The sequence below is a fragment of the Pseudophryne corroboree genome, unplaced genomic scaffold (genome assembly GCF_028390025.1).
Source record: "Pseudophryne corroboree isolate aPseCor3 unplaced genomic scaffold, aPseCor3.hap2 scaffold_1848, whole genome shotgun sequence".
In the NCBI taxonomy this organism is placed as follows: Eukaryota; Metazoa; Chordata; class Amphibia; order Anura; family Myobatrachidae; genus Pseudophryne; species Pseudophryne corroboree.
The window spans coordinates 1-10,754 of NW_026968486.1; the positions used below are offsets into that span (position 1 = coordinate 1).

Consider the following 10,754-nt stretch of genomic DNA (forward strand, 5'->3'; position numbering starts at 1 on the left):
TAAAGCCAGAAAATGAAGAGCTGTTTAATCACGCAATTTGATTTTTTTGCCAGCATATTTCTTTTTCTCTGCAACCCACTGCTAAATTGTGCTTCCTAGATGTTTTTATAAAATCACTGAATCAAATCTAACTCTGATTACATCAGAGAAGGCCAGGTACCCTACACCATAACAGGGGGTATGAAATTTGACTTGTCTACTTAAAGATCACCAAAATCTGATAACAAGGTCAATTACGTCCCTGGGTGGGATTGAACCACCAACCTTTTGGTTAATAGCCGTACACACTAACTGATTGCGCCACAGAGACACTTTGCAAAAGTACATACTGACAAATGCTAATAAGCATTCATCTAAAACGTTTCCTAGAAAAACTTAAAAAAGTCAATAATCTGGAGAGTTTTTGTAAGATGTTTCTTCCATCAACCAACGAAGAAATACATTGGTACTTTCCCATGATGAGTGAGTGCTTCAGGATCTCTTGAACTTACATGTGCAGCAGAGTACTGCAATGGAAGCATGCTGGGCCCATAACCCAGAGGTAGGCAGATTGAAACTATCCTCTGCTATATGCATTTTTTTTTTGTTAATTAAAGTAATCCAAAACTGGGATTGATATTTTGTCTCTTTTATTTTTACTTAAAGTACAATAACTTTTACCATTTTAATTTGTTTTAATAGTATATTGACAGTATTGCTTTCTTTCAAAAATCCACTTCATTTTCTTTACCCTATTATTAAAATGGTAATTGACAAAAACAAACTACATTGTCACCAGAAGAGCAATACAAAATGTACAAGTGATATATTAAAATCATCTTTCCAGCTTGAATTTCAATGTTGCATTGGGTCAACAATTGTGTGAGAAACATCTTCACCCTTAAATAAAGATTTTCTTAATTCCTTACCTGTGTGCTAATTAGATATCACCTTGTTTTCACATTAAACAGACTTCCACATGAGAAAGCAGCAAGGATGCAGTGGCATTAATGTTTCCTGGTGTCAACTTGTATTATTTCAGTAGACATTGAAATGAGGATGCATCTTGCTGCCTTTCCAATGAAGCAAGTTTAATTTAGTAATAGGTGAAAAACCATCCTTACAAAGGTGTTAATCAGAGACTTGGCTTTGTGGACACTTTTCAGAGAACAAATTTGTTAGCATAAAAATAAAGCCAGAAAATGAAGAGCTGTTTAATCACTCGATTGGATTTTTCTGCCAGCATATTTTTTTTCTCTGCAACCCACTGCTAAATTGTGCTTCCTAGCTGTTTTTTATAAAATCACTGAATCAAATCTAACTCTGATTACATCAGAGAAGGCCATGTACCCTACACCATAAGAGGAGGTTTGAAATTTTGACTTGTCTACTTAAATATCACCAAAATCTGATCACAAGGTTAATTACGTCCCTGGGTGGGATTGAACCACCAACCTTTTGGTTAATAGCCAAACACACTAACCGATTGCGCCACAGAGACACTTTGCAAAAGTCCATACTGACAAAGGCTAATAAGCATTCATCTAAAACGTTTCCTAGAAAAACTTTAAAAAGTCAATAATCTGGAGAGTTTTTGTAAGATGTTTCTTCCATCAACCAACGAAGAAACACATTGGTACTTTCCCATGATAAGTGAGTGCTTCAGGATCTCTTGCACTTACATGTGCAGCAGAGTACTGCAATGGAAGCATGCTGGGCCCATAACCCAGAGGTAGGCAGATTGAAACTATCCTCTGCTATATGCATTTTTTTGTTTGTTAATTAAAGTAATCCAAAACTGGGATTGATATTTTGGCTCTTTTATTTTTACTTAAAGTACAATAACTTTTACCATTTTAATTTGTTTTAATAGTATATTGACAGTATTGTTTTCTTTCAAAAATCCACTTAATTTTCTTTACCCTATAATAAAATGGTAATTGACAAAAACAAACTACATTGTCACCAGAAGAGCAATACAAAATGTACAAGTGATATATTAAAATCATCTTTCCAGCTTGAATTTCAATGATGCATGGGGGCAACGATTTTGTGAGAAACATCTTCACCCTTAAATAAAGATTTTCTTAATTCCTTACCTGTGTGCTAATTAGATATCACCTTGTTTTCACATTAAACAGACTTCCACATGAGAAAGCAGCAAGGATGCAGTGGCGTTAATGTTTCCTGGTGTCAACCTGTATTATTTCAGTAGACATTGAAATGAGGATGCATCTTGCTGCCTTTCCAATGAAGCAAGTTTTATTTAGTAATAGGTGAAAAACCATCCTTACAAAGGTGTTAATCAGAGACTTGGCTTTGTGGACACTTTTCAGAGAACAAATTTGTTAGCATAAAAATAAAGCCAGAAAATAAAGAGCTGTTTAATCACTCAATTGGATTTTTCTGCCAGCATATTTTTTTTCTCTGCAACCCACTGCTAAATTGTGCTTCCTAGCTGTTTTTATAAAATCACTGAATCAAATCTAACTCTGATTACATCAGAGAAGGCCAGGTACCCTACACCATAACAGGGGGTTTGAAATTTTGACTTGTCTACTTAAAGATCACCAAAATCTGATAACAAGGTCAATTAGGTCCCTGGGTGGGATTGAACCACCAACCTTTTGGTTAATAGCCGTACATACTAACTGATTGCGCCACAGAGACACTTTGCAAAAGTCCATACTGACAAAGGCTAATAAGCATTCATCTAAAACGTTTCCTAGAAAAACTTTAAAAAGTCAATAATCTGGAGAGTTTTTGTAAGATGTTTCTTCCATCAACCAACGAAGAAACACATTGGTACTTTCCCATGATGAGTGAGTGCTTCAGGATCTCTTGAACTTACATGTGCAGCAGAGTACTGCAATGGAAGCATGCTGGGCCCATAACCCAGAGGTAGGCAGATTGAAACTATCCTCTGCTATATGCATTTTTTTTTTGTTAATTAAAGTAATCCAAAACTGGGATTGATATTTTGTCTCTTTTATTTTTACTTAAAGTACAATAACTTTTACCATTTTAATTTGTTTTAATAGTATATTGACAGTATTGTTTTCTTTCAAAAATCCACTTCATTTTCTTTACCCTATTATTAAAATGGTAATTGACAAAAACAAACTACATTGTCACCAGAAGAGCAATACAAAATGTACAAGTGATATATTAAAATCACATTTCCAGCTTGAATTTCAATGATGCATTGGGGCAACGATTTTGTGAGAAACATCTTCACCCTTAAATAAAGATTTTCTTAATTCCTTACCTGTGTGCTAATTAGATATCACCTTGTTTTCATATTAAACAGACTTCCACATGAGAAAGCAGCAAGGATGCAGTGGCGTTAATGTTTCCTGGTGTCAACTTGTATTATTTTAGTAGACATTGAAATGAGGATGCATCTTGCTGCCTTTCCAATGAAGCAAGTTTAATTTAGTAATAGGTGAAAAACCATCCTTACAAAGGTGTTAATCAGAGACTTGGCTTTGTGGACACTTTTCAGAGAACAAATTTGTTAGCATAAAAATAAAGCCAGAAAATGAAGAGCTGTTTAATCACTCAATTGGATTTTTCTGCCAGCATATTTTTTTTCTCTGCAACCCACTGCTAAATTGCGCTTCCTAGCTGTTTTTATAAAATCACTGAATCAAATCTAACTCTGATTACATCAGAGAAGGCCAGGTACCCTACACCATAACAGGGGGTATGAAATTTGACTTGTCTACTTAAAGATCACCAAAATCTGATAACAAGGTCAATTAGGTCCCTGGGTGGGATTGAACCACCAACCTTTTGGTTAATAGCCGTACACACTAACTGATTGCGCCACAGAGACACTTTTTCAAAAGCACATACTGACAAAGGCTAATAAGCATTCATCTAAAACGTTTCCTAGAAAAACTTTCAAAAGTTAATAATCTGGAGAGTTTTTGTAAGATGTTTCTTCCATCAACCAACGAAGAAACACATTGGTACTTTCCCATGATGAGTGAGTGCTTCAGGATCTCTTGCACTTACATGTGCAGCAGAGTACAGCAATGGAAGCATGCTGGGCCCATAACCCAGAGGTAGGCAGATTGAAACTATCCTCTGCTATATGCATTTTTTTGTTTGTTAATTAAAGTAATCCAAAACTGGGATTGATATTTTGGCTCTTTTATTTTTACTTAAAGTACAATAACTTTTACCATTTTAATTTGTTTTAATAGTATATTGACAGTATTGTTTTCTTTCAAAAATCCACTTAATTTTCTTTACCCTATTATTAAAATGGTAATTGACAAAAACAAACTACATTGTCACCAGAAGAGCAATACAAAATGTACAAGTGATATATTAAAATCATCTTTCCAGCTTGAATTTCAATGATGCATTGGGGCAACGATTTTGTGAGAAACATCTTCACCCTTAAATAAAGATTTTCTTAATTCCTTACCTGTGTGCTAATTAGATATCACCTTGTTTTCACATTAAACAGACTTCCACAAGAGAAAGCAGCAAGGATGCAGTGGCGTTAATGTTTCCTGGTGTCAACCTGTATTAATTCAGTAGACATTGAAATGAGGATGCATCTTGCTGCCTTTCCAATGAAGCAAGTTTAATTTAGTAATAGGTGAAAAACCATCCTTACAAAGGTGTTAATCAGAGACTTGGCTTTGTGGACACTTTTCAGAGAACAAATTTGTTAGCATAAAAATAAAGCCAGAAAATAAAGAGCTGTTTAATCACTCAATTGGATTTTTCTGCCAGCATATTTTTTTTCTCTGCAACCCACTGCTAAATTGTGCTTCCTAGCTGTTTTTATAAAATCACTGAATCAAATCTAACTCTGATTACATCAGAGAAGGCCAGGTACCCTACACCATAACAGGGGGTTTGAAATTTTGACTTGTCTACTTAAAGATCACAAAAATCTGATAACAAGGTCAATTAGGTCCCTGGGTGGGATTGAACCACCAACCTTATGGTTAATAGCCGTACATACTAACTGATTGCGCCACAGAGACACTTTGCAAAAGTCCATACTGACAAAGGCTAATAAGCATTCATCTAAAACGTTTCCTAGAAAAACTTTCAAAAGTCAATAATCTGGAGAGTTTTTGTAAGATGTTTCTTCCATCAACCAACGAAGAAACACATTGGTACTTTCCCATGATGAGTGAGTGCTTCAGGATCTCTTGAACTTACATGTGCAGCAGAGTACTGCAATGGAAGCATGCTGGGCCCATAACCCAGAGGTAGGCAGATTGAAACTATCCTCTGCTATATGCATTTTTTTTTTTGTTAATTAAAGTAATCCAAAACTGGGATTGATATTTTGTCTCTTTTATTTTTACTTAAAGTACAATAACTTTTACCATTTTAATTTGTTTTAATAGTATATTGACAGTATTGCTTTCTTTCAAAAATCCACTTCATTTTCTTTACCCTATTATTAAAATGGTAATTGACAAAAACAAACTACATTGTCACCAGAAGAGCAATACAAAATGTACAAGTGATATATTAAAATCATCTTTCCAGCTTGAATTTCAATGTTGCATTGGGTCAACAATTTTGTGAGAAACATCTTCACCCTTAAATAAAGATTTTCTTAATTCCTTACCTGTGTGCTAATTAGATATCACCTTGTTTTCACATTAAACAGACTTCCACATGAGAAAGCAGCAAGGATGCAGTGGCGTTAATGTTTCCTGGTGTCAACTTGTATTATTTCAGTAGACATTGAAATGAGGATGCATCTTGCTGCCTTTCCAATGAAGCAAGTTTAATTTAGTAATAGGTGAAAAACCATCCTTACAAAGGTGTTAATCAGAGACTTGGCTTTGTGGACACTTTTCAGAGAACAAATTTGTTAGCATAAAAATAAAGCCAGAAAATGAAGAGCTGTTTAATCACTCGATTGGATTTTTCTGCCAGCATATTTTTTTTCTCTGCAACCCACTGCTAAATTGTGCTTCCTAGCTGTTTTTTATAAAATCACTGAATCAAATCTAACTCTGATTACATCAGAGAAGGCCATGTACCCTACACCATAAGAGGAGGTTTGAAATTTTGACTTGTCTACTTAAATATCACCAAAATCTGATCACAAGGTTAACTACGTCCCTGGGTGGGATTGAACCACCAACCTTTTGGTTAATAGCCAAACACACTAACTGATTGCGCCACAGAGACACTTTGCAAAAGTCCATACTGACAAAGGCTAATAAGCATTCATCTAAAACGTTTCCTAGAAAAACTTTAAAAAGTCAATAATCTGGAGAGTTTTTGTAAGATGTTTCTTCCATCAACCAACGAAGAAACACATTGGTACTTTCCCATGATAAGTGAGTGCTTCAGGATCTCTTGCACTTACATGTGCAGCAGAGTACTGCAATGGAAGCATGCTGGGCCCATAACCCAGAGGTAGACAGATTGAAACTATCCTCTGCTATATGCATTTTTTTGTTTGTTAATTAAAGTAATCCAAAACTGGGATTGATATTTTGGCTCTTTTATTTTTACTTAAAGTACAATAACTTTTACCATTTTAATTTGTTTTAATAGTATATTGACAGTATAGTTTTCTTTCAAAAATCCACTTAATTTTCTTTACCCTGTTATTAAAATGGTAATTGACAAAAAAACTACATTGTCACCAGAAGAGCAATACAAAATGTACAAGTGATATATTAAAATCATCTTTCCAGCTTGAATTTCAATGATGCATTGGGGCAACAATTTTGTGAGAAACATCTTCACCCTTAAATAAAGATTTTCGTAATTCCTTACCTGTGTGCTAATTAGATATCACCTTGTTTTCACATTAAACAGACTTCCACATGAGAAAGCAGCAAGGATGCAGTGGCTTTAATGTTTCCTGGTGTCAACCTGTATTATTTCAGTAGACATTGAAATGAGGATGCATCTTGCTGCCTTTCCAATGAAGCAAGTTTAATTTAGTAATAGGTGAAAAACCATCCTTACAAAGGTGTTAATCAGAGACTTGGCTTTGTGGACACTTTTCAGAGAACACATTTGTTAGCATAAAAATAAATTCCAGAAAATGAAGAGCTGTTTAATCACTCAATTGGATTTTTCTGCCAGCATATTTTTTTTCTCTGCAACCCACTGCTAAATTGTGCTTCCTAGCTGTTTTTTTATAAAATCACTGAATCAAATCTAACTCTGATTACATCAGAGAAGGCCAGGTACCCTACACAATAAGAGGGGGTTTGAAATTTTGACTTGTCTACTTAAATATCACCAAAATCTGATCACAAGGTCAATTACGTCCCTGGGTGGGATTGAACCACCAACCTTTTGGTTAATAGCCAAACACACTAACCGATTGCGCCACCGAGACACTTTGCAAAAAGTACATACTGACAAAGGCTAATAAGCATACATCTAGAACGTTTCCTAGAAAAATATTAAAAAATCAATAATCTGGAGAGTTTTTGTAAGATGTTTCTTCCATCAACCAATGAATAAACACATTGGTACTTTCCCATGATGAGTGAGTGCTTCAGGATCTCTTGCACTTACATGTGCAGCAGAGTACTGCAATGGAAGCATGCTGGACCCATAACCCAGAGGTAGGCAGATTGAAACTATCCTTTGCTATATGCATTTTTTTTTTGTTAATTTAAGTAATCAAAACTGGGATTGATATTTTTGCTCTTTTATTTTTACTTAAAGTACAATAACTTTTACCATTTTAATTTGTTTTAATAGTATATTGACAGTATAGTTTTCATTCAAAAATCCACTTAATTTTCTTTACCCTATTATTAAAATGGTAATTGACAAAACAAACTACATTGTCACCAGAAGAGCAATACAAAATGTACAAGTCATCTTTCCAGCTTGAATTTCAATGATGCATTGGGGCAACAATTTTGTGAGAAACATCTTCACCCTTAAATAAAGATTTTCGTAATTTCTTACCTGTGTGCTAATTAGATATCACCTTGTTTTCACATTAAACAGACTTCCACATGAGAAAGCAGCAAGGATGCAGTGGCTTTAATGTTTCCTGGTGTCAACCTGTATTATTTCAGTAGACATTGAAATGAGGATGCATCTTGCTGCCTTTCCAATGAAGCAAGTTTAATTTAGTAATAGGTGAAAAACCATCCTTACAAAGGTGTTAATCAGAGACTTGGCTTTGTGGACACTTTTCAGAGAACAAATTTGTTAGCATAAAAATAAATTCCAGAAAATGAAGAGCTGTTTAATCACTCAATTGGATTTTTCTGCCAGCATATTTTTTTTCTCTGCAACCCACTGCTAAATTGTGCTTCCTAGCTGTTTTTTTATAAAATCACTGAATCAAATCTAACTCTGATTACATCAGAGAAGGCCAGGTACCCTACACAATAAGAGGGGGTTTGAAATTTTGACTTGTCTACTTAAATATCACCAAAATCTGATCACAAGGTCAATTACGTCCCTGGGTGGGATTGAACCACCAACCTTTTGGTTAATAGCCAAACACACTAACCGATTGCGCCACCGAGACACTTTGCAAACAGTACATACTGACAAAGGCTAATAAGCATACATCTAGAACGTTTCCTAGAAAAATATTAAAAAATCAATAATCTGGAGAGTTTTTGTAAGATGTTTCTTCCATCAACCAATGAATAAACACATTGGTACTTTCCCATGATGAGTGAGTGCTTCAGGATCTCTTGCACTTACATGTGCAGCAGAGTACTGCAATGGAAGCATGCTGGACCCATAACCCAGAGGTAGGCAGATTGAAACTATCCTTTGCTATATGCATTTTTTTTTGTTAATTTAAGTAATCAAAACTGGGATTGATATTTTTGCTCTTTTATTTTTACTTAAAGTACAATAACTTTTACCATTTTAATTTGTTTTAATAGTATATTGACAGTATAGTTTTCTTTCAAAAATCCACTTAATTTTCTTTACCCTATTATTAAAATGGTAATTGACAAAAAAAACTACATTGTCACCAGAAGAGCAATACAAAATGTACAAGTGATATATTAAAATCATCTTTCCAGCTTGAATTTCAATGATGCATTGGGGCAACAATTTTGTGAGAAACATCTTCACCCTTAAATAAAGATTTTCGTAATTTCTTACCTGTGTGCTAATTAGATATCACCTTGTTTTCACATTAAACAGACTTCCACATGAGAAAGCAGCAAGGATGCAGTGGCGTTAATGTTTCCTGGTGTCAACCTGTATTATTTCAGTAGACATTGAAATGAGGATGCATCTTGCTGCCTTTCCAATGAAGCAAGTTTAATTTAGTAATAGGTGAAAAACCATCCCTACAAAGGTGTTAATCAGAGACTTGGCTTTGTGGACACTTTTCAGAGAACAAATTTGTTAGCATAAAAATAAAGCCAGAAAATGAAGAGCTGTTTAATCACGCAATTTGATTTTTTTGCCAGCATATTTCTTTTTCTCTGCAACCCACTGCTAAATTGTGCTTCCTAGATGTTTTTATAAAATCACTGAATCAAATCTAACTCTGATTACATCAGAGAAGGCCAGGTACCCTACACCATAACAGGGGGATATGAAATTTGACTTGTCTACTTAAAGATCACCAAAATCTGATAACAAGGTCAATTAGGTCCCTGGGTGGGATTGAACCACCAACCTTTTGGTTAATAGCTGTACATACTAACTGATTGCGCCACAGAGACACTTTGCAAAAGTCCATACTGACAAAGGCTAATAAGCATTCATCTAAAACGTTTCCTAGAAAAACTTTAAAAAGTCAATAATCTGGAGAGTTTTTGTAAGATGTTTCTTCCATCAACCAACGAAGAAACACATTGGTACTTTCCCATGATGAGTGAGTGCTTCAGGATCTCTTGAACTTACATGTGCAGCAGAGTACTGCAATGGAAGCATGCTGGGCCCATAACCCAGAGGTAGGCAGATTGAAACTATCCTCTGCTATATGCATTTTTTTTTTTTGTTAATTAAAGTAATCCAAAACTGGGATTGATATTTTGTCTCTTTTATTTTTACTTAAAGTACAATAACTTTTACCATTTTAATTTGTTTTAATAGTATATTGACAGTATTGTTTTCTTTCAAAAATCCACTTCATTTTCTTTACCCTATTATTAAAATGGTAATTGACAAAAACAAACTACATTGTCACCAGAAGAGCAATACAAAATGTACAAGTGATATATTAAAATCATCTTTCCAGCTTGAATTTCAATGTTGCATTGGGTCAACAATTTTGTGAGATACATCTTCACCCTTAAATAAAGATTTTCTTAATTCCTTACCTGTGTGCTAATTAGATATCACCTTGTTTTCACATTAAACAGACTTCCACATGAGAAAGCAGCAAGGATGCAGTGGCGTTAATGTTTCCTGGTGTCAACTTGTATTATTTCAGTAGACATTGAAATGAGGATGCATCTTGCTGCCTTTCCAATGAAGCAAGTTTAATTTAGTAATAGGTGAAAAACCATCCTTACAAAGGTGTTAATCAGAGACTTGGCTTTGTGGACACTTTTCAGAGAACAAATTTGTTAGCATAAAAATAAAGCCAGAAAATGAAGAGCTGTTTAATCACTCGATTGGATTTTTCTGCCAGCATATTTTTTTTCTCTGCAACCCACTGCTAAATTGTGCTTCCTAGCTGTTTTTTATAAAATCACTGAATCAAATCTAACTCTGATTACATCAGAGAAGGCCATGTACCCTACACCATAAGATGAGGTTTGAAATTTTGACTTGTCTACTTAAATATCACCAAAATCTGATCACAAGGTTAATTA

General features: G+C 34.6%; 1 non-coding gene across 1 annotated transcript; it reads right to left on the bottom strand.

The window, feature by feature from the left end:
* Nucleotides 1-1,406: 1,406 nt before the first annotated feature.
* Nucleotides 1,407-1,480, bottom strand: TRNAN-AUU (transfer RNA asparagine (anticodon AUU)). The gene has a single exon. It is a non-coding gene; the product is annotated as a tRNA-Asn (tRNA).
* Between the last annotated feature and the right edge of the window lie 9,274 nt (nt 1,481-10,754).